General features: G+C 40.9%; 1 protein-coding gene and 1 long non-coding RNA gene across 2 annotated transcripts in view; one reads left to right on the top strand and one right to left on the bottom strand.

Annotated features, from left to right (window-relative positions):
* The window catches only part of LOC309348968 (DGAT1/2-independent enzyme synthesizing storage lipids-like), a 152,267-nt gene that overhangs the window by 64,449 nt on the left and 65,066 nt on the right, over positions 1–22,752 (top strand). The gene's annotated exons all lie outside the window — the stretch shown is intronic.
* The window catches only part of LOC309349053, a 31,125-nt gene continuing 8,661 nt past the window's right edge, over positions 289–22,752 (bottom strand). The window contains exons 2-3 of the long non-coding RNA XR_014159633.1: positions 2,811–3,186; positions 289–967 (exon numbers count right to left, since the gene is read on the bottom strand). This is a non-coding gene — a long non-coding RNA (uncharacterized lncRNA). The remainder of the gene's footprint in view (positions 968–2,810; positions 3,187–22,752) is intronic.

Genomic DNA, 22,752 nt, shown 5'->3' with positions numbered 1-22,752 from the left:
TGGACTTGCTATGAAAGCCACCGACATGTCTTTGGGGCTTCACTTGGGCTTCTGCCCTTTTCCTTAGCTGTAGCTCCCACCCCATCCCAGCTGCCACAGAGGATTTTGCACAGGTGGTTTGCTAGTGCAGATGCTCCCAAGCAGAATCCCATACTTTGCGTTGTTCTTTCCAGTAATGAATAGCCATCTTTACTAATGACTGAATTTTGCAAAACTCTTTGTACTTGAGGATGTTTTCAACTTTGAGACGTATTTTCCTAAACCTAGTAGTATTCTAGTATTAAAGTCAGCAGCAATTATTATATGAGAGCCTGCAGTTACAGCATAGAAATCAGATAACACATTATCCAGATTCCTTCAGTTCTTAGATCCCTGAGGAAGAATGTAGACAAGTTGTACAAGAAAGCATGAAATTTCTGCATGGAAGCACAGGAATTGTCTTGCAATTACTAGAGTAAAAGAAGAAGAAGAAGAAGAAGCACTCTCATAGCTGTTTTGAGGTCAGGTCAGGTTTTCCTGCAATCTGTGATCAAGGGCCAAAAGACCCAGGTTGACATGCTGTATTGGAAACATAGCCTGATTCAAATACGATGCCTGAAACATTATTGGGAGAAGAGGTTGATGTTGTCAATGGCTAAAAGCAAGCCTGCAGTTTCCAACTTATTTCATGTGTTGTTTTTCACCTGCTTGCCTGATACACTGTTTTATATTTTATAGCATTGTTTTATATCTTATAGCTTTATTTTATATCATATTTCACATATTTTATATAAAAAAGCATGAGTTAAATTTAATAACTTACCTGGAAACCGATATATGGAATGATCAATTATTGTAAAGCACTCTCTTCCTGTCTCCTTGAAAAGTCTAGCGATAAGGAAGAAATAGTCAATAGTACAAACTGGGTGATAAAAGATAATAAGCACTGGTCCTTTAGGGAGATGTTCCATGCCAAAAACTTCATAACCTGGAAATAATATAAAATGCAATAAATAAATGTGATTTTGTTGAAAAATAAATGGAATATTGGAATCTTTTATTGGAAGAAAACACTGTGGTTCAGAAAACTGTAATTTAAGATCAGTTAAAAAGCTCTCCTATATGTTGCAGCATTCTGGATACTAGGTTGTCATCCACATGGACTGGGACTTTCTCTGTTGTGCTCACATAATAAATGATATTTCTCCTCTGCTGGAATCTTCATTCCTTGCTTAATTTTGGGCGCAGGTGGAAAAAAAATTGCCTAGTCTTTGAGTGAGCTAAAACTGTGACTTGCTGTTTCAATCTCCTTGAAACTTTCATCAGGGGCGTCTCAAGCATATGCGTTGCCGGAGTGTAAAGATCCGCCTGGCACCCCTAGGTTGCCCAGAGTTGTCGACCTTTTTTAAGGGGGGACCCCAAAGTTGTTGACTTTTTTTAAGGAGATAGTTGTTTATCTTTAGAATGGTTGCAGCCGCAGTGACTCACAGTGCCAACTAACGGGGGTTCCAGCGCCCAACGCACAGGGGCGTACGAACGTGGGTGCAGGTTCCATGCTAGGGGGGAACAAAATATCAGGCGGCCCAGTCGCCATGCTGTCTGCCTGCTGCCTCCACACCGCCCGCTGCATGGCGGCTAACTGCTTCAACTGGGACCCATTCGCTCCTATTCGTCAGATTTGTTGCTGCCGTCGGCACTGTTGGCACGTGGCGGATCCTGTCCAGAGATGTTTCCTCTGCTGCCACTTCCATTCCCCATTGCTCTGCGCTGGGACGTCACGTTGAGCGGTGCTGGGAACGTGTGATGACAGCGGAAAAGCCAGCAAAGGAACCCACAGGTCGGCACATGCAACAGGATGCATCGTGCAGCGCCCACAACGTTACATGGTGCTCCGGGCATGGCACTGAAACAGTTAGTGGCCATGCAGCTGGGGCAAGAGCTGACAGGCTCTTCTGCTGTGGGCAGGTTGGTGCGAGTTTGGGAGTGATCGTTGGAGTCCGGGGAAGAGCCGCCTGCAGAAGACGAACTCTGACCGGCTCTGCTCCTCTCGGCTGTCGGCAGCTCTTCTCTAGACTCCAACGCTCAGCCCTGGACACTCAACCTGACATTCCTGAGAGCCTGGCGCCCGGATGCCGTGCACCCCTAGCGCCAATGGATAAGATGCCCCTGACTTTCATATGGGTTATAACACTATATTTTCCTGAGCCTTTTTTATTTGAAGAACAGTATTACCCTTCTGTACAGAGTGTTGCACATTCTTTCCCCATCCTTAAGAGCTCTAATTTCAGGCATCTTCAGGCCATTCTCTGAATCACTTTATACAATGTGAGAAAACAGTTTCCCAGACAGATGCACCCTTGACCATGTGCTAAGTAGCCAGAGGGTTTCATCCTTATGACCCAAGCTTGGTTTTAGTAAGGTGCTTCTGATTTATGCTTCAACATCTAAAGCAACATTACACTCTGGGATGCAATGAGAACATAAGATGGATCCTCTTGATCAAGCCAAAGGTCTCTGTATTCCATCATCCTCTTTCTCACAGTGTCCATCCAAATTAGCAGCCATCACCACATCACCACATCCTGTGCTGACAAATTCCATGGTTTGTGTACAGAGTTTATGCTTCACGGTTACCTAGTGATGCTTAAGAAAATTGCACCCTCAAAGTGTCACTACACGATGATATACTCATTAAATTAGCTGTGTACCCACCACACAGTTAAAACTGTAATGGTAACTATTGTTCCAGGGCCTCAAGTCTGAAATTCTGATGCTCAGTCCTATGAAAGTATAGTAGCTGAATTATTGGTATGAAAGAAACATTTACTCACCATGCCATATCTTTCCAAATATATCTAAAACTTGATACGTAATTTGCTTTGGCTTTTTCCAACATTTGGTATCAAAATCAGTTTCTTGCTGGTTATTCCTCTTCTTGTAGACATAGAGCAAAAATGAGATTGCACAGACAAACAAATACGTCATTATAACGATTGAACAAGGCAAAATCAGAAGCATACGCAACCACCAAGAGTGAGCCACTGAGCTCAGGTATTCTTCCAAGGAAGGAAAACTAATCCAGTTTCCCAGCATTTGAGTAAAGCAGCTCATGGTTTCCTGATATGAAGCCCCACGTGTATGCCGAGGAAGGAAACAAATCCAGTTAAACCTTCTTTGGTTTTGATGGTATTTTCCCCCACTGTTTACCTGGAAAACAGAAAATGCAGTATATCAGTTTGAAGTGCCATTCCAGAAGCGTTCATGATTACATGAAATCTCCTGCCATTTAATATTTTCCTAGTTTTCCCCACTGTAACTTGCCAAGTAGATACAAGTAGATACAAAATGACAAGTGTATGACTCCATTTATTTCTTGTAAAGCAAGCTGGTTTCAGTCCACTGCTGAAGTATTAAGGAAAGTGAGAAAGGGTCACTTCTCTTTGAGTCAGCAGAAATGGTTCCCCGCCTCCTAAAAGTGCAGCTGCATGCATCTTGTGACTGTCTTCTTTGTGTTGCTGGGCAAACTAACACATATCCCAGGATAGATAAAGAACTCAAGTTTCAGCATTCACTGTTGTGGGGCATTGGAGACATGGATACTGTTGGAATGATCTGGGGAAAATGTGTTGGATATGTGAAGAGCTTATCTGAAGGAAGTTAGACACATTGCAAGACGTCTACACAGAGGGAACTCTGGCAGTTGCAGGACTTTTTTGAGCAAGTGGACTTTGCACTTTCTGTGTGCACTTTTCCTCAGCAAAAACTTTATACGTCGAAACGCTCTCTGGGCTCAGAGAGTGAAGACTTCTTGTAGCAGAGACAGTGTGTGTCTTTTTGCCCCCAAAGTAAAAGTGATCTCTGCTACACAGTTGTTTCCTGTACTGAGGCTATCCACTTGACTCAAATTATATGGAGCGAACACAACACCGAACAAGAGGGAGGGTGGGGAAAATAGTGAGCTGATGGGTGGCAGCATTTTGGAATTCACTGTAAAGTGCCTCTTTCTGGGGATGTGAAATGGAATAGCATCATTGCTGCCAGAGAAGAACAGATGCCGAAGGCCAAACCTGTTATTACTGTCTCTAGAACTTCTTTCCGGTTGGGTTATTGGGGACCATGCCACAATACACAACCATTGCATTTTTGTTTACAAATTACTAAGTCATTTGAAAACAGACCTTTACATAGTTGAATTTTTATTTTACTCTATCTCCACTACATCTTTCAACAAAAAAGTATGGGAAAAGAGACAAAATTGATAAGGGTGTTGTTGTTTAGTCATTTAGTCGTGTCCAACTCTTTGTGACCCCCTGGACCAGAGCACGCCAGGCACTCCTGTCTTCGACTGCCTCCTGCAGTTTGGTCACACTCATGATTGTAGCTTCGAGAACACTGTCCAACCATCTTGTCCTCTGTCGTCCCCTTCTTCTTGTGCCCTCATCAGGGTCTTCTCCAGGGAGTCTTCTCTTCTCATGAGGTGGCCAAAGTATTGGAGCCTCAGCTTCATGATCTGTCTTTCAAGTGAGCACTCAGGGCTGATTTCCTTCAGAATGGATAGGTTTGATCTTCTTGCAGTCCATGGGACTCTCAAGAGCCTCATCCAGCACCATAATTCAAAAGCATCAATTCTTTGGTGATCAGCCTTCTTTATGGTCCAGCTCTCACTTCCATACATCACTACTGGAAAAACCATGGCTTTAACCATTGTTGGCAAGGTGATGTCTCTGCTTTTTATGATGCTGTCTAGGTTTGCCATCGCCTTTCTCCCAAGGAGCAGACGTCTTTTAATTTCATGGCTGCTGTCACCATCTGCAGTGATCATGGAGCCCAAGAAAGTAAAATCTCTCACTGCCTCCATTTCTTCCTCTTCTATTTGCCAAGAGGTGATGGGCCCAGGGGCCATGATCTTAGTTTTTTTGATGTTGAGCTTCAGACCATATTTTGCGCTCTCCTCTTTCACCCTCATTAAAAGGTTCTTTAATTCCTCCTCATTTTCTGCCATCAAGGTTGTGTCATCTGCATGTCTGAGGTTGTTGATATTTCTTCCGGCGGTCTTAATTCCGGCTTGGGATTCATCCAGTCCAGCCTTTCGCATGATGAATTCTGCATATAAGTTAAATAACCAGGGAGACAATATACAGCCTTGCCATACTCCTTTCCCAATTTTGAACCAATCAGTTGTTCCATATCCAGTTCTAACTGTAGCTTCTTGTCCCACATAGAGATTTCTCAGGAGACAGATGAGGTGATCAGGCATTCCCATTTCTTTAAGAACTTGCCATAGTTTGCTGTGGTTGACACATCAAAGGCTTTTGCATAGTCAATGAAGTAGAAGTAGATGTCTTTCTGAAACTCTCTAGATTTCTCCATAATCCAGCGCATGTTTGCAATTTGGTCTCTTGTTCCTCTGCCCCTTCTAAATCCAGCTTGCACTTCTGGGAGTTCTCGGTCCACATACTGCTTAAGCCTGCCTTGTAGAATTTTAAGCATAACCTTGCTAGCGTGTGAAATGAGTGCAATTGTGCGGTAGTTGGAGCATTCTTTGGCACTGCCCTTCTTTGGGATTGGGATGTAGACTGATCTTCTCCAATCCTCTGGCCACTGCTGAGTTTTCCAAATTTGCTGGCATATTGCGTGTAGCACCTTAACAGCATAATCTTTTAAAATTTTAAATAGTTCAGCTGGAATATCATCACTTCCACTGGCCTTGTTATTAGCTGTGCTTTCGAAGGCCCATTTGACTTCACTCTCCAGGATGTCTGGCTCAAGGTCAACAACCACACTACCTGGGGTATATGAGACATCCATTTATTTCTGGTATAGTTCCTCTGTGTAGTCTTGCCACCTCTTCTTGATGTCTTCTGCTTCTGTTAGGTCCTTTCCACTTTTGTCTTTTATTATGGTAATCTTTGTACAAAATATTCCTTTCATATCTCCAATTTTCTTGAACATATCTCTGGTTTTTCCCATTCTATTGTTTTCCTCTATTTCTTTGCATTGCTCATTTAAGAGGGCCTCTCTCCTTGCTATTTTTTGGAAATCTACATTCAATTTCCTGTATTTTTCACTATCTCCCTCACATTTTGCTTGCCTTCTCTCCCCCGCTATTTGTAAGGCCTCATTGGACAGCCACTTTGCTTTCTTGCATTTCCTTTTCATTGGGATGGTTTTAGTTGCTGCCTCCTGTATAATGTTATAAGCCTCCATCCATAGTTCTTCAGGGACTCTGTCCACCAAATCTAAATCCTTAAACCTGTTCCTCACTTCCACTGTGTATTCATAAGGGATTTGACTTAGATTGTATCTTGGGGCCACCAGGTGGTGCGTTGGAAGATGGCCGACAATAACATCTCTCTGACCCATACGAGGTAATTCAGGGGCTTCTATGGGAAGTAGGCAGCCTTCCCTTCCCCCCAGGATGTGGTGGGACCCTGTCTTGCCAGCGGTGTTCACAATGCACCCCCTTATCTGAGAGATGGGGGTGCCGAACACTTGGCACAAGCCCTCAGTGAAGTCAGCTCTTCCTGACGCCGATTCCAATTAGCGCGTGCTGGTTGCTTCAGCTCGGAATTATAATTGGAAACAGATGATTGGAAATGAAGCTGAAGCGCATATATCAAGTAAAGCTCGACGATAAGGCTGCTGAGTAATGGATCTCTGTGACCGGGAGCGACGGATGGATAAGTAAATCGTTTGATGTGTCACCACTAAGAGACTGTATGTTTGGAACGAAGGGGGGGGGGTGGAGGAAAAACCCTTTTTCTCCCTTTATATGATGTGATAAAATAACCCTCCACCCCAGAAAGAAACAAGATTGTTGTGTTTTTTAAGAATCATAAGCAGGATTTTAAGAACTGTGTGGGGATGGATTACAACAAGAGAGAAAATGAACGGTGAGAAAGTGGAAATTTTTTATGACGCAGTTAAAAAATAGCGTCTCGCCAAGACAGGCTTGCCGGAGAAAGAAGGATGGGGGAGGAGAATCAGGAATGTTGGAAAGAGAAGGAGTGTTGGAATTGAAAGTTTGACCTGACAGGGACTTCCGGGTCAGCGCCATCGGCGAATGGCGGACTTCCTCCAACCGGAGGAACGGGCTCCGTGAAAATTGGGTCTTCCCGCCGTGGCGAAGGCGGGGACCCATTAGAAATCCCAGGCGGAGAAGCCTGGGAGCGTGGGGTTCAGCAGAGCACCAAGAGCGCCTCCCCTACTCGCGGGGAAACCCCTCTTTGGGGCTCTGGAGCGGAGTGGGGTGAGCAGCGCGGTGCTGTGAACTGATTGCTACTTTCACGGAGGGAAGCCGCACAGCCATCGCCAGAGAGCGTTGACTTTTTCCTGATGACAATTGGACTCTAAACAAGTACCCGTGAGTAAAAACGGAAGATTTGATCAAGAAATTTATGAAATTCATGAATTAGGCAACGAAGCGGGAAGGTCTAAACAGGAAGTCCGCCTTCCGCTTTTTGTAAATAGACTGAAGCAAAGATTTTGCAAGCTAAATAGCCTGGAAAATTGATTTAAAGATTGAAATTTCCTGCATTTACAACCAATAAAACCCCCTTGGCAGCAGGAGAAAGGGGGGGGAATTTTGACCGTCTAAGCCTGCAGAGAGAGAGTAAAGGAGTATAAGTTTCCATCATCCCAAACCTGGGGACCGGGTGTCAGGACAGAAATTGTTGGAGATGTCCATTGATTGAAAGCAGAACACTTTGACAGATAGTTTTAAAAAAAAGAGAAACAAATTAACTTCAACGCTGCTTTCTGCATTCCTGTATTTTAAGGAAACAAAGTATTTGAAAATCGAAAGCAAATTTCCCTTTGTTGGATACATTTTAAAGATGGACATAAATAGAAATTGTGTCCGCTAGAGGGAGCTTGTCAGTTTGTTGCTGCAGTTTACAGGGAGACTTTACAGCTGTGAGAATCAGACCGTGGGACCAGTTGCTTGACCTTGAACAGAAATGCGCTGGGAGGAAGTTCTGGTGTCTGCCCTTGGCAAAACAAATGCTATGCTGAAGCAGTTGCATGAGAAAATGAACTTGATGAATGAAAAGTTGGACTTTATGACTGCTGTAGCCAGTGAATATGAACTAACAGGAAACAAAGATAAAGAAATCTTACAGCAACCAACTCAGGAAACTGGTTTGACAGGGCAAGCCCAAGGGCAGACGAAGATGGAAGAGGTTGCGATTCCACCTCAAATGATACAAATGGAGAGATCCAAAGTCCTGCATGACCAAAAGCCGCAGTATTGGAAGATTGAACTTAGAGTGTGTCTGGAAGTGTCTGGAGTCAAGGAAGCTCTTAGCTCTGGTGGGACTGTGAAACAAGTTGACAACTATTTTTGGAATAACTATTTTTTGGGTTACAAAATTAATCTAGGGGAGTGGAACTGTGGGGAATGGGCTAGCTTGATGAAAGAAAATGGAGATTACTACCGGTTGGAATTCCCCGGAGACCCACTCCTCAAGGAGAAAGGGAAGAAACTACGAAAGAAACCAACAAGGGATAGGGAAGGGTGCAAGTATAAACAGGAACAAGAAAATCCACAGAGGGGGCATAGAAGAGACCTAAGAGCCTCGGACATTAGAACACCAGATTGATGGACTGGATGTAATGGTTAGAAAGGACTGACATAACCCGAGACCAGGAAGAAGGGACGTTGGATAAAATTAGAGGGAAAAAGTTTATAAAAAGGAGAATTTCTTTCTATTTTTGGAATTAGTGTAATACTAATGAAATATCAGGGAATATGCTGGAAAGGAACTAATTGGCTTTAGTAGAAAGGTTTGAAGGAGTTATGTATAAATATGGCTTAAACTTTGAAATTTTATGGTTTTTAAGGTAAGATAAGGTTAAAGAAATTAACGGTAAATTGAATAACAGTATATAGTAAAAGCTGGAAAGGATATGCTGAGTTAACAAAAAAAAAAAGACCGATTGTTAAGATAAATTATTTAAATAAAAATTGAGAAACATGGGAAGAATTTGCTGAAATAATGAATTAAGTTAGAATACAAAAAGGGAGGTGTGAGGAGGTCTAAGAAACAAGCAAACGAAAGGATGTAATTTGGATTTGTATTTTTCTTTTCTATTTATGTTTTTTATTCTTTTTTCTCTTTTGTTGTTGTATTTTCCTGTTTTTTTTCTTTTTTCATCCTTTTTTATATACCTATGTATTTTTGAAATTTTGAATAAATATCATTAAAAAAAGAAAAAAAAAGAAAGTTTGACCTGACAGAGCCCTGTGACCTATTTGATTTATTTGGCTAGCCTGGAAAATAAAGGACAGACCGAAGATTAATTTGTTTATGGAAGCGTTAAACAGAGGCTGTCCTGGACTGATACAGCTTTTGAAGAATACAAAACCTACACAGAGACGCCAGCCTTCAGTCTGCTTGTGAGAATCATCAGAGATCGCAAAGAAAGGAATATATGACTACAACAAGATGAGAAAGAAAGTAATGAAGGACTATCCGGATTGAACTGGATAGAACTGATTAATTAGTGCAGTAAAATGAGTGATGTCTGGACTTATCCGGAATTTTGGACTCGCGCGGAGCTTGATATATGGGTACCCTCAAAAATATAAAATTTGGCTGTATAATTCGGAACCAATGTGATTTGAACAATGTGATGTGATTGGCCTGTTAATAAAAATTATTTTTTAAAAAAGAAGACTTAGATTGTATCTTACCGGCCCAGTGGTTTTTCCTACTTTCTTCAGTTTAAGCTTAAATTTTGCTATAAGAAGCTGATGATCTGAGCCACAGTCAGCTCCAGGTCTTGTTTTTGCTGACTGTATAGAGCTTCTCCATCTTTGGCTGCAGAGAATATAATCAATCTGATTTTGATGCTGCCCATCTGGTGATGTCCATGTGTAGAGTTGTCTCTTGTGTTGTTGGAAAAGAGTGTTTGTGATGACCAGCTTGTTCTCTTGGCAAAACTATTAACCTTTACCCTGCTTCGTTTTGAACTCCAAGGCCAAACTTGCCAGTTGTTCCTTTTATCTCTTGACTCCCTACTTTAGCATTCCAATCCCCTATAATGAGAAGAACATCCTTCTTTGGTATCATTTCTATAAGGTGTTGTAAGTCTTCATAGAATTGGTCAATTTCAGTTTCTTCAGCACCAGTGGTTGGTGCATAAACTTGGATTACTGTGATGTTAAAAGGTCTGCCTTGGATTCATATCGAGATTATTTTATCATTTTTTAGATTGCATCCCAGTACAGCTTTTGTTTCTCTCTTTTGTTGACTATGTTGACTTTCTTTCTCTCTTTTGTTGACTATGAGGGCCACTCCATTTCTTTTACGGGATTCTTGCCCACAGTAGTATATATGATGGTCATCCAAACTGAATTCGCCCATTCCTGTCCATTTTAGTTCACTGATGCCCAGGATGTCAATATTTATTCTTGCCATCTCATTTTTGACCACATCCAACTTACCAAGGTTCATGGTTCTTACATTCCAGGTTCCTATGCAATATTTTTCTTTACAGCATTGGACTTTCCTTTCGCTTCGAGGCATATTCGCAACTGAGCGTCCTTTCGGCTTTGGCCCAGCCTCTTCATCAGCTCTGAATCTATTTGTACTTGTCCTCCGCTCTTCCTCAGTAGCATGTTGGACGCCTTCCGACCTGAGGGGCTCATCTTCCAGCGTCATAACTTTTATATGCCTGTTGTCTTTGTCCATGGAGTTTTCTTGGTAGGGATACTGGAGTGGCTTGCCGGTTCCTGCTCCAGGTGGATCATGTTTGGTCAAAACTCTCCACTATGACCTGTCCATCTTGGGTGGCCCTGCATGGCATAGCTCATAGCTTCTCTGAGTTATTCAAGCCCCTTTGCCAGGGCAAGGCAGTGATCCATGAAGGGGTTGATAAGGGTATGTGGGCTTTATTATTTTTTTTAAAAAATATAATATTTTATTGAGTTTTACACAAAAAAAGAACAAAAAAGCAAATTTCCATTCCAACATAAAAATCCACAAACATTACTAAAGAAAAAAAAGAACATAGACAAAAAAAGAGGAGAAAAAGGAAATTTTAGCATAAAAAAAGCTCATTTTCCAATTATACCCTTTAAAACCTTATTTTCCTTACTTTCACCCGCCTCCCGATCTTGTATTCTATGTAATAATTAGTTCAGCAAGATCATTCTTTATTCATTTTCATTCTTAGTCCCTCCCTTTGTAGTCTTATTTAACTTAGTCACTAGAACCCCTTCTTTTCCTTTTCAATGTCCTCAACACTCAAAAATTTTACAGTGTTTTTGTAGGTAGACTTTAAACTTCAAAAACACTGTAAAATTTTTGAGTGTTGAGGACACTGAAAAGGAAAAGAAGGGGTTTTGTAGGTAGACTTTAAACTTCACTTCCGGGTGACTTCCGGAGGCGGCGCGAAGGGTAATGGCTGCCCTTTCCTAACCGGGAAGGGAGCTCCGCTCGAGAAAGGGTCGTCCGCTACGGCGAAGCGGAGACCCACAACGGAAAACCGCAGGCGGCAGAAGCCTGCGGTCCTGGGACCCGGCGGGCGCCAGTAGCAGCCCCCAAAACGTTGAAGGAACCCCGTAAGGGGCTCCGGATCGTGGAGGAGGCTGCGGCGCTGAGGGTCGTTCCGCAATCGGCGGAGTGAAGCCGCGTAGCTGTTGCCAGTGAGCGCTGACCTTTCTTCCTGAAATTTTTGCTTTGAAAACAACAACCCGTGAGTAAATAATTGACTGTATGCAATTTGGAACTTTAAAACATTAAATTTGGCTGAAAGCGGAGTGACGAAAAACAGGAAGTCCGTCTTCCGCTCCCGTTGAACTTGAACGCAAAGAGCTGGAGGAGTGGAGGCAAAGAGAGACCTTTTAAACTATTTGATCTGAGCACCCATTGAACTTTATCTTAAGTGGAATAACAATTTCATGTACTGGACTTTATGAATTTTAGCTGCATGGGGATATCTTTCTTCTCTTGGAGCTACATTTTAACTAAAAACCCCAGGTGCTGGAGCTGCCTGAGAAATTGAGCTGTCAGTTTGCAGTTTGCAGTTTGGATACTTTGAATCTGAACTTTGAAACAATCTGAGAGAGTCTGAACTTGCTACTTTGAGGCATTTGGATTACCAGTTTGCACCATCAGAAACACTGTTGCTGTATTAAACCCTAACTCTGCTGAAAAATTTTTTATTGAAGGTTCTTGGACTTAGAAATCTGACTTTATTTTAACTGAAATTGATCTCTTCCTTGAAATATTTTAAACTCCCCCTAGAGGATTTGGGACTTATAGCAGTGACTCTTATTTTACTTTCCTTTTCCCGGCCCTCTGTTGACTGTTACCATCTGGGCCGCTGCTTTCTCATGGGAACAACTCAGCTTGACCTTGACTTTTAGATAACTTTGGAATGAGTGGTGCAAGAAGGAGAGGAAGAGCTAGACAAACAACTTTGACAACTTTAACCGCAGCCTCACAGGCACGTAGATCATCTGTGCCTACTTTGCCTTCTGAGGAGGAAGCTGCCTCTCTGCCACGGGCAGGGGAGGGAGAAACTGAGGAATTACAATTGGAAGATATGGCCTCAGGGGCAAGCACTGCTACTTTAGAGAAAATTTTTGAAAAATTAGAATCTTTGGACAAGAAAGTAGAATCTTTGGACAAGAAGGCCGATGAGCAAACATATAAAATTGACCAGAACACAGAATGTTTAAATAAATTATCTGGACAAGTTGCACAGAATACTCAAGCAATTGGAGAATTGAAGGAGGCTGCAGGGGAAAATCGGAAATTGGCTGAAGATACCAGCCAAAAACTTGAAAATTTAGAACAAGAGGTAAGACCACTCTGCAAACAAGTAGGTGAACACCAGACCTATCTATCTATGATTGAACTGCGGAACCGGGAGAGCAATTTAAGGATAAGAGCAATACCAGAAGTGGAAGAAGGCAACCTAGCTGAGTTTTTGACCAAAGAATTCTCCAAATTTTGGAGCTTAGAGGAAAAGGATTTTAAAATTGTTTCAGCTTTTAGGCTCGGAAGACTTATAAAGAAAGAGAAGCCCAGAGACTGTTTGATAACATTGAGGTCAAAGGAGGAAAGGGACAAGATTTTGGGCCTACACTACGGAAAGTCACTGGACATTCTGGACAAAAGAATTGAGATCTACAAGGATATTCCTAAACAACTGTTAGATCTTAGATCTAACTATTTGGAGTTGACAAGATTACTAAGGAAGAATTCAATCATCTTTAGGTGGGAATTTCCTCAAGGACTATCTTTTACCTTTAGAGGGAAGAAGATCAAAATCAGAACATTGGAAGATAGAGATAAATTTCTGAACGTATACGGAGAGGACCTTCACAAAGGAATTGACCAACTTCCAGGGCCTGAAACACCAGAGGTACCTGCACCCTTGGACCCTGAAGATCCTTTGAATAAGGTACCACCCCTTGAAAAATAACCAGATTTATTCAGGATGTCTCTGCAACTTTTGAGTTGGAACATTAATGGCTGTAACATCCCGGAACAAAGGAGGAAAATTTTTCATATATTAAAAAAAGAACAATTGGACATTATCTGCTTACAAGAAACACATGTGACTAGGCTCCATAGAAAGGTGTTAATAAACAAAAGACTTGGTCAAGAATTTATATCTTCGGACAGAGTAAAGAAGCGAGGAGTGGTGATATATGCAAAAGAGAGCCTGTCACCTAAATTTTTATTCAAAGATGAACATGGAAGAATATTAGCAATTGAGATACAACATCAAGGAGAAAAGATTCTGATATTAGGAATTTATGCACCAAATGACGGGAAATCGGAATTTTATAAGAAGTTGCATGAGATTATGCTGGACTATCTGGACTACAACAACATCATTATGATGGGAGATATGAATGGGGTCGTATCGACTAACATGGATAAGTCACAAAATCAAAATGTTACAAAAGACGGCAGACTACCAAAGACCTTTTTTGAAATGACCGACAATATGGACTGGATTGACATTTGGAGAACTAAGAACCCCCTGGGAAGAGAGGGAACATTCTTCTCTGAAGCCCAGCTGACTTGGACAAGAATCGACCAAATATGGATAACTAGAGGTCTGGCACCCAAGGTTAGAAAAGTGGAAATCTGCCCAAAGACCTGCTCCGACCATAACGCGCTGAAGATGGACATGACACTTTTGCCAACCGGCTCCTTTAGATGGAAGATGAACGATAGCTTGTTTAGAGACCAGGAGATTATTAAGAAGGCCCAAAAAACTCTGAAGGATTATTTCGAAATAAATATGAACACTACGGTGGAAAAAAGAACTATCTGGGACGCAAGCAAAGCTGTGATGAGGGGGTTCTTGATACAACAGAACGCCGTAAAGAAAAGGACACAAAATGAAAGGAAAGATAAGATCTTGCAGAAAATTAAAGAATTGGAGAAGAAATTAAGATCAAATCCGAAGTCACAGCCGATTCTGAGAGAAATTAAACTATACCAAGCACAATATTCCAAATTGATAAACCAAGAAATAGAATGGAAGATTAAATTAATGAAACAAAAAACTTTTGAATCGGCGAATAAATGTGGGAAACTGCTTGCTTGGCAGTTGAAGAAGAGACAGAAATTAAATACAGTTACAAACCTAGAAATTGAAGGAAGAAACATTCTGAACCCCATGGAAATTAGAAAGTGCTTCCAGAGATACTTCAAAAAATTATACACTCAAGGGCCGCAAGATGAGGCTGAGATTAAACAATTTTTGGAAAGAAATGGACTAACAAAGTTGTCACAAAAAAACAGATTAATCCTGAACAACAAAATAACACAACAAGAGATTGAACAAGCCATTCAGAACATGCAACTGGGCAAATCTCCAGGGCCAGATGGCTTGACTTCCAAGTATTATAAGACATTAAAAGACTATCTGATCCAACCAGTGATGGAGGTCTGTAATGAAATTATGGAAGGGAAGAAGGTGCCGGAATCGTGGAAGGAAGCTTTTATCACATTGATACCAAAATCTGAAATTGAAAAGACACAACTCAAAAACTATCGTCCCATTTCCCTTCTGAATGTGGATTATAAAATATTCGCAGACATTTTGGCAAGTAGACTTAAAAGAGTTCTTAATGAAGTAATTCATAAAGACCAGGCAGGCTTTCTCCCAGGTAGACATATGTTTGCTAATACTAGGAACATTATTGACATTTTGGAACTTTTGCAAACAGATATAAATACAAAAGCAGTGTTAATTTTTATAGATGCGGAGAAGGCCTTTGATAATATTTCTTGGAAATTTATGAAGGGAAATTTGAAAGAAATGGGAGTGGGACGAGGGTTTGAGAATGGGATTGATGCAATATATTCAGAACAAAAGGCCAAACTGATAGTTAACAATGTGGTTACAGAAGAGTTCAAAATTGAAAAAGGAACACGACAAGGCTGCCCGATTTCCCCTCTGTTATTTATCTCGGTTCTGGAGGTGCTCTTGAACATGATCAGAGGGGACCGGTTGGTGGAAGGGATTCAGGTCGGAGCGAAACAATACAAACTTAAAGCTTTTGCAGATGACCTAGTTTTGACCCTGCAGGAGCCAGAATCTAGTACGAAAAGAGTATTACAATTGATACAGGACTTTGGTCGGGTGGCGGGATTTAAATTAAACAAACAGAAAACCAAGGTGCTGGGAAAAAATTTGACAGACATAGAGTCAGAACGGTTTCAGAGAGAAACAGAATTAACTATGGTTAAAAAGGTAAAGTACCTAGGGGTAAACATAACAGCAAAAAACCTGAGTCTATTCAAGGATAACTATGAAAAATGTTGGTCTGAAATTAAGAGAGACTTGGATAGTTGGACAAAATTGAAGCTTTCTTTGTTAGGCCGAATTGCTGCTATTAAGATGAATGTATTGCCAAAAATGTTGTTTTTGTTTCAAACATTACAGATTGTGGACAAAACGGAGTGCTTCCGGAAGTGGCAGAAAGATATATCCAAATTTGTCTGGCAGGGCAAAAAGCCCAGAATTAAGTTTAAGATATTAACAGATGCGAAAGAAAGAGGGGGCTTTGCCCTGCCAGACTTAAAGTTGTACTATGAAGCCGCAGCTTTTTGCTGGCTAAAAGACTGGCTACTTCTCGAAGACACTGACGTACTGGACCTGGAAGGTTTTAACAATGCTTTTGGTTGGCATGCATACTTATGGTATGATAAAGTTAAGATCAATAAGGCCTTTAAGAACCATATTGTCAGGAAAGCAGTGTTTAATGTCTGTACAAAATATAAAGACTTATTGGAAAATAAAACTCCAAGGTGGCTTTCACCTCTGGAGGCTAAGGCCCGAAAAAGACCCAATATGGAGGCCAAATGGCCAAAATATTGGGAAATATTAGAAAAAGATGGAGACAATTGGAAATTGCAGAGTTTGGAGAAAATGAAGGATAAGGTGCGAGACTGGTTACATTATGCTCAGATTAAAGAAGTTTTTAAAAATGACAAAAAGTTAGGGTTCCAGGTGGAGAAATCGAAGTTAGAAACAGAATTGTTAGAACCAAAGACCAAGGTACTATCTAGAATGTATAACTTGCTGCTAAAATGGAATACACAAGACGAAATGGTTAAATCGGCTATGATAAAATGGGCACAGGACATTGGGCATAACATTATGTTTGAGGACTGGGAAAGGTTGTGGACCACTGGGCTGAACTTCACCGCATGTAATGCTCTGAAGGAAAATGTTATGAAAATGATATATAGATGGTACATGACCCCAGTTAAACTTGCCAAAATATACCATTCGTCTGATAATAAATGTTGGAAATGTAAAGAAAATGAAGGAACATTCTTTCACCTCTGGTGGACATGCCCTAAGGTGAAGGTCTTCTGGGAAATGATATATAATGAGCTGAAAAAGGTATTTAAGTATACCTTCACAAAGAAACCAGAGGCCTTCCTTCTGGGTATTGTCGGCCAGAAGGTGTTAAAGAAGGATCGAACATTTTTTATGTATGCAACAACGGCAGCAAGGATTCTCATCGCAAAAAACTGGAAAACTCAAGATCTACCCACACTGGAAGAGTGGCAGATGCAGCTGATGGACTATATGCAACTGGCCGAGATGACCGGCAGAATCCGTGATCTGGGAGAAGAGAAGATGGAGGAAGACTGGGAGAAATTCAAGATGTATCTACAAAAACATTGTAATTTGGTTGAATGTTAAGAAGGATGCTAGATTATAAAAAACTGGCCACCACTAAACTAGATTTAAATTTGATGATAAGTGAGACTAAAGAAAATATAAAATTTTTTGGAAGAAGTGCTAGATTATATTTGAATGAGTGGACATGAGATTGTAAACAAGTTGATAATTTGTTTGGAAAAAAATTTTAACGATGTAAATGGGAGCGGGAGACGTGAGGGAGTCCAAGGAAGTGATGAAATTGTTGTGATAGAAGTAAGATCGTTTATTATGTGTGCATTTATATTTAAAAACCTTAATAAATATTTATTAAAAAAAATAAAATAAATAAACACTTCCGGAGGCGGCGCGAAACGGTAATGGCTGCCCTCTTCTAACTGGGAGAGGGTAGCTCCGCTGAAAAGGGTCGTCCGCTACGGCGAAGCGGAGACCCACATCGGAAAACCGCAGGCGGCAGAAGCCTGCGGTCCTGGGACCCGGCGGGCGCCAGGAGCTGCCCCCAAAACGTTGAAGGAACCCCGTAAGGGGCTCCGGATCGCGGAGGGGGTAGCGGCACTGAGGAGCAAAGCTGCGTAGCTGTTGCCGTTGAGCGCCGACCTTTCTTCCTGAAATTTTTGTTCTGGAAACAACAACCCGTGAGTAAATAATAGACTTTGTACAACTTGGGACTTTAAAGCATTGAATTTGGCTGAAAGCGGAGTGACAAAAAACAGGAAGTCCGTCTTCCGCTGCTATTGAACTTGAACGCAAAGAGCTGGAGGAGTGGAGGCAAAGAGAGAACTTTTAAACTAACTGATCTGAGCACCCATTGAACTTTATTTTAAGTGGAATAATAACTTTAAGTGCTGGACTTTATGAGTTTTAGCTGCATGGGGATACCCTTCTTCTTTTGGAGCTACATTTTAAGTAAAAAACCCAGGTGCCGGAGCTGCCTGAGAAATTGAGCTGTCAGTTTGCAGTTTGCAGCTTGGATACTTTGAATCTGAACTTTGAAACAATCTGAGAGAGTCTGAACTTGTTACTTTGAAACATTTGGATTACCAGTATGCACCACTAGAAACATTGTTGCTGTTAAATACTAAATCCTAACTCTGCTGGAAAAATTTTTATTGAAGGTTCCTGGACTTTGAAATCTGACTTTATTAATTTTATTGGAATTGATCTCTTCTTCAGAAACATTTTAAACTCCCCCTAGAGGATTTGGGACTTACAGCAGTGACTTTTATTTTACTTTCCTTTTCCCGGCCCTCTGTTTGACTGTTACCATCTGGGCCGCTGCTTTCTCATGGGAACAACTCAGCTTAACCTTGACTTTTAGATAACTTTGGAATGAGTGGTGGAAGAAGGAGAGGAAGAGCTAGACAAACAACTTTGACAACTTTAACCGCAGCCTCACAGACACGTAGATCATCTGTGCCTACCCTGCCTTCTGAGGAAGAAGCTGCTTCTCTGCCACGGGCAGGGGAGGGAGAAACTGAGGAATTACAATTGGAAGATATGGCCTCAGGGGCAAGCACTGCTATTTTAGAGAAAATTTTTGATAAATTGGAATCTTTGGACAAGAAAGTAGAATCTTTGGACAAGAAGGCCGATGAGCAAATATATAAAATTGACCAAAACACAGAATGTTTAAATAAATTAACTGGACAAGTAGCACAGAATACACAAGCAATTGGAGAATTGAAGGAGGCTGCAGGGGAAAATCGGAAATTGGCTGAAGATACCAGCCAAAAACTTGAAAATTTAGAACAAGAGGTAAGACCACTCTGCAAACAAGTAGGTGAACACCAGACCTATCTTTCTATGATTGAACTGCGGAACCGGGAGAGTAATTTAAGGATAAGGGCGATACCAGAAGTGGAAGAAGGCAACCTAGCTGAGTTTTTGACTAAAGAATTCTCCAAATTTTGGAACTTAGAGGAAAAGGATTTTAAAATTGTTTCAGCTTTCAGGCTTGGAAGACTTATAAAGAAAGAGAAGCCCAGAGACTGTTTGATAATATTGAGGTCAAAGGAGGAAAGGGACAAGATTCTGGGCCTACACTATGGAAAGTCACTGGACATTTCGGACAAAAGAATTGAGATTTACAAGAATTGAGATTTATTTGGAGCTGACAAGATTGCTAAGGAACAACTCAATCATCTTTAGGTGGGAATTCCCCCAAGGATTATCTTTCACCTTTAGAGGGAAGAAGATCAAAATCAGAACATTGGAAGATAGAGATAAATTTCTGAACGCATACGGAGAGGACCTTCACAAAGGAACTGAGCTACCTCCAGGGCCTGAAACACCAGAGGTACCTGCACCCTTGGATCTTGAAGACCCAGTGAATAAGGTACCACCCCCCAAAAAATAACCAGATTTATTCAGGATGTCTCTGCAACTCTTGAGCTGGAATATTAATGGTTGTAACATCCCGGAAAAAAGGAGGAAAATTTTTCATATATTAAAAAAAGAACAATTGGACATTATTTGCTTACAAGAAACACATGTGACTAGGCTCCATAGAAAGGTGTTAATAAACAAAAGACTTGGCCAAGAATTTATATCTTCGGACAGAGTAAAGAAGCGAGGGGTGGTGATATATGCAAAAGAGAGCCTGTCACCTAAATTTTTATTCAAAGATGAACATGGAAGAATTCTAGCAATTGAGATACAAGATCAAGGAGAAAAGATTCTGATACTAGGAATTTATGCACCAAATGACGGGAAATCGGAATTTTACAAGAAGTTGCATGAGATTATGCTGGACTATCTGGACTACAACATCATTATGATGGGAGATATGAATGGGGTCGTATCGACTAACATGGATAAGTCACAAAACCAAAATGTTACAAAAGACGGCAGACTACCAAAGACTTTTTTTGAAATGACCGACAATATGGACTGGATTGACATTTGGAGAACCAAGAACCCCCTGGGAAGAGAGGGAACATTCTTCTCTGAAGCCCAGCTGACTTGGACAAGAATCGACCAAATATGGATAACTAGAGGTCTGGCACCCAAGGTTAGAAAAGTGGAAATCTGCCCAAAGACCTGCTCCGACCATAATGCACTGAAGATGGACATGACACTACTGCCAACCGGTTCCTTTAGATGGAAGATGAATGACAACTTGTTTAGAGATCAGGAGATTACTAAGAAGGCCCAAAAGGCTTTGAAGGATTACTTTGAGATAAACATGAGCACTACGGTGGAAAAAAGAACTATCTGGGACGCAAGCAAAGCTGTGATGAGGGGGTTCTTGATACAACAGAACGCTGTAAAGAAAAGGATACAAAATGAAAGGAAAGACAAGACCCTGCAGAAAATCAAAGAACTGGAGAAGAAGTTAAGATCAAATCCGAAGTCACAGCCGATTCTGAGAGAAATTAAACTCTACCAAGCACAATATTCTAAACTGATAAACCAGGAAATAGAGTGGAAAATTAAATTAATGAAACAAAAAACTTTTGAATTGGCGAATAAATGTGGGAAACTGCTTGCGTGGCAGCTGAAGAAGAGACAAAAATTAAATACAGTTACAAATCTAGAAATCGAAGGAAGAAATATTCAGAACCCCATGGAAATCAGAAAGTGCTTGCAGAGATATTTCAAAAAAATATATACTCAAGGGCCGCAAGACGAGGTTGAGATTAAACAATTTTTGGAAAGAAATGGACTAACAAAATTGTCACAAAAAAACAGATCAATCCTGAACAACAAAATAACACGAGAAGAGATTGAACAAGCCATTCAGAATATGCAATTGGGCAAATCTCCAGGGCCAGACGGTCTGACCTCCAAGTATTATAAGACATTAAAAGACTACCTGATCCAACCAATGATGGAGGTCTGTAACGAAATCATGGAGGGGAAGAGGGCGCCGGAATCGTGGAAGGAAGCTTTTATCACATTGATACCAAAACTGGAAACTGAAAAGACACAACTCAAGAACTATCGTCCCATTTCCCTTTTAAATGTGGATTACAAAATATTTGCAGATGTTTTGGCAAGCAGATTTAAAAGAGTTTTGAACGAGGTAATCTATAAAGACCAAGCAGGCTTTCTCCCAGGTAGACACATGTTTGCTAATACAAGGAACATTATTGACATTCTGGAACTTTTACAAACAGATATAAACACAAAAGCAGTGCTAATTTTTATAGATGCGGAGAAGGCCTTTGATAATATTTCTTGGAAATTTATGAAGGGAAATTTAAAAGAAATGGGAGTGGGACGAGGGTTTGAGAATGGGATTGATGCAATATATTCAGAACAAAAGGCCAAATTGATAGTTAACAATGTGGTTACAGAAGAGTTCAACATTGAAAAAGGAACACGACAAGGCTGCCCGATTTCCCCTCTGTTATTTATTTCGGTTCTGGAGGTGCTCTTGAACATGATCAGAGGGGACCGGTTGGTGGAAGGGATTCAGGTCGGAGCGAAACAATACAAACTTAAAGCTTTTGCAGATGACCTAGTTTTGACCCTGCAGGAGCCAGAATCTAGTACGAAAAGAGTATTACAACTGATTCAGGACTTTGGTCGGGTGGCGGGATTTAAATTAAACAAACAGAAAACCAAGGTGTTGGGAAAAAATTGGACAGATACAGAGTCAGAACGGTTTCAGAGAGAAACAGAACTAACTGTTGTTAAAAAAGTAAAGTACCTAGGGGTAAACATAACAGCAAAAAATCTGAGTCTATTTAAGGATAATTATGAAAAATGTTGGTCTGAAATTAAGAGAGACTTGGACAGCTGGACAAAACTGAAGCTTTCTTTGTTAGGCCGAATTGCTGCTATTAAGATGAATGTATTGCCAAAAATGTTGTTTTTGTTTCAAACACTACAGATTGTGGACAAGACGGAGTGCTTCCGGAAGTGGCAGAAAGATATATCTAGATTTGTCTGGCAGGGCAAAAAGCCCAGAATTAAGTTTAAGATATTAACAGACGCGAAAGAAAGAGGGGGCTTTGCCCTGCCAGACTTAAAGTTGTACTATGAAGCCGCAGCTTTCTGCTGGCTAAAAGACTGGCTACTTCTCGAAGACACTGACGTACTGGACCTGGAAGGTTTTAACAATGCTTTTGGTTGGCATGCATACTTATGGTATGACAATGTTAAGATCAATAAGGCCTTTAAGAACCATATTGTCAGGAAAGCAGTGTTTAATGTCTGGACAAAATACAAAGACTTATTGGAAAATAAAACTCCAAGGTGGCTTTCACCTCTGGAAGCTAAGGCCCGAAAAAGACCCAATATGGAGGCCAAATGGCCAAAATATTGGGAAATATTAGAAAAAGATGGAGACAATTGGAAATTGCAGAGTTTGGAGAAAATGAAGGACAAAGTGCGAGACTGGTTACATTATGCTCAGATTAAAGAAGTTTTTAAAAATGACAAAAAGTTAGGGTTCCAGGTGGAGAAATCGAAGTTAGAAACAGAATTGTTAGAACCAAAGACTAAGGTACTATCTAGAATGTATAACTTGCTGTTAAAATGGAACACACAAGACGAAATGGTTAAATCGGCTATGATAAAGTGGGCACAGGACATTAGGCATAACATTATGTTCGAGGACTGGGAAAGGTTATTGTGATGGGATAATGAGCTGCT

Source organism: Podarcis erhardii (assembly GCF_964252035.2).
Source record: "Podarcis erhardii genome assembly, chromosome: 8".
Taxonomy (NCBI): Eukaryota; Metazoa; Chordata; class Lepidosauria; order Squamata; family Lacertidae; genus Podarcis; species Podarcis erhardii.
The sequence above is the reverse complement of the archived record's forward strand: the minus strand, read 5'-3'. Positions and strand labels throughout refer to the sequence as shown.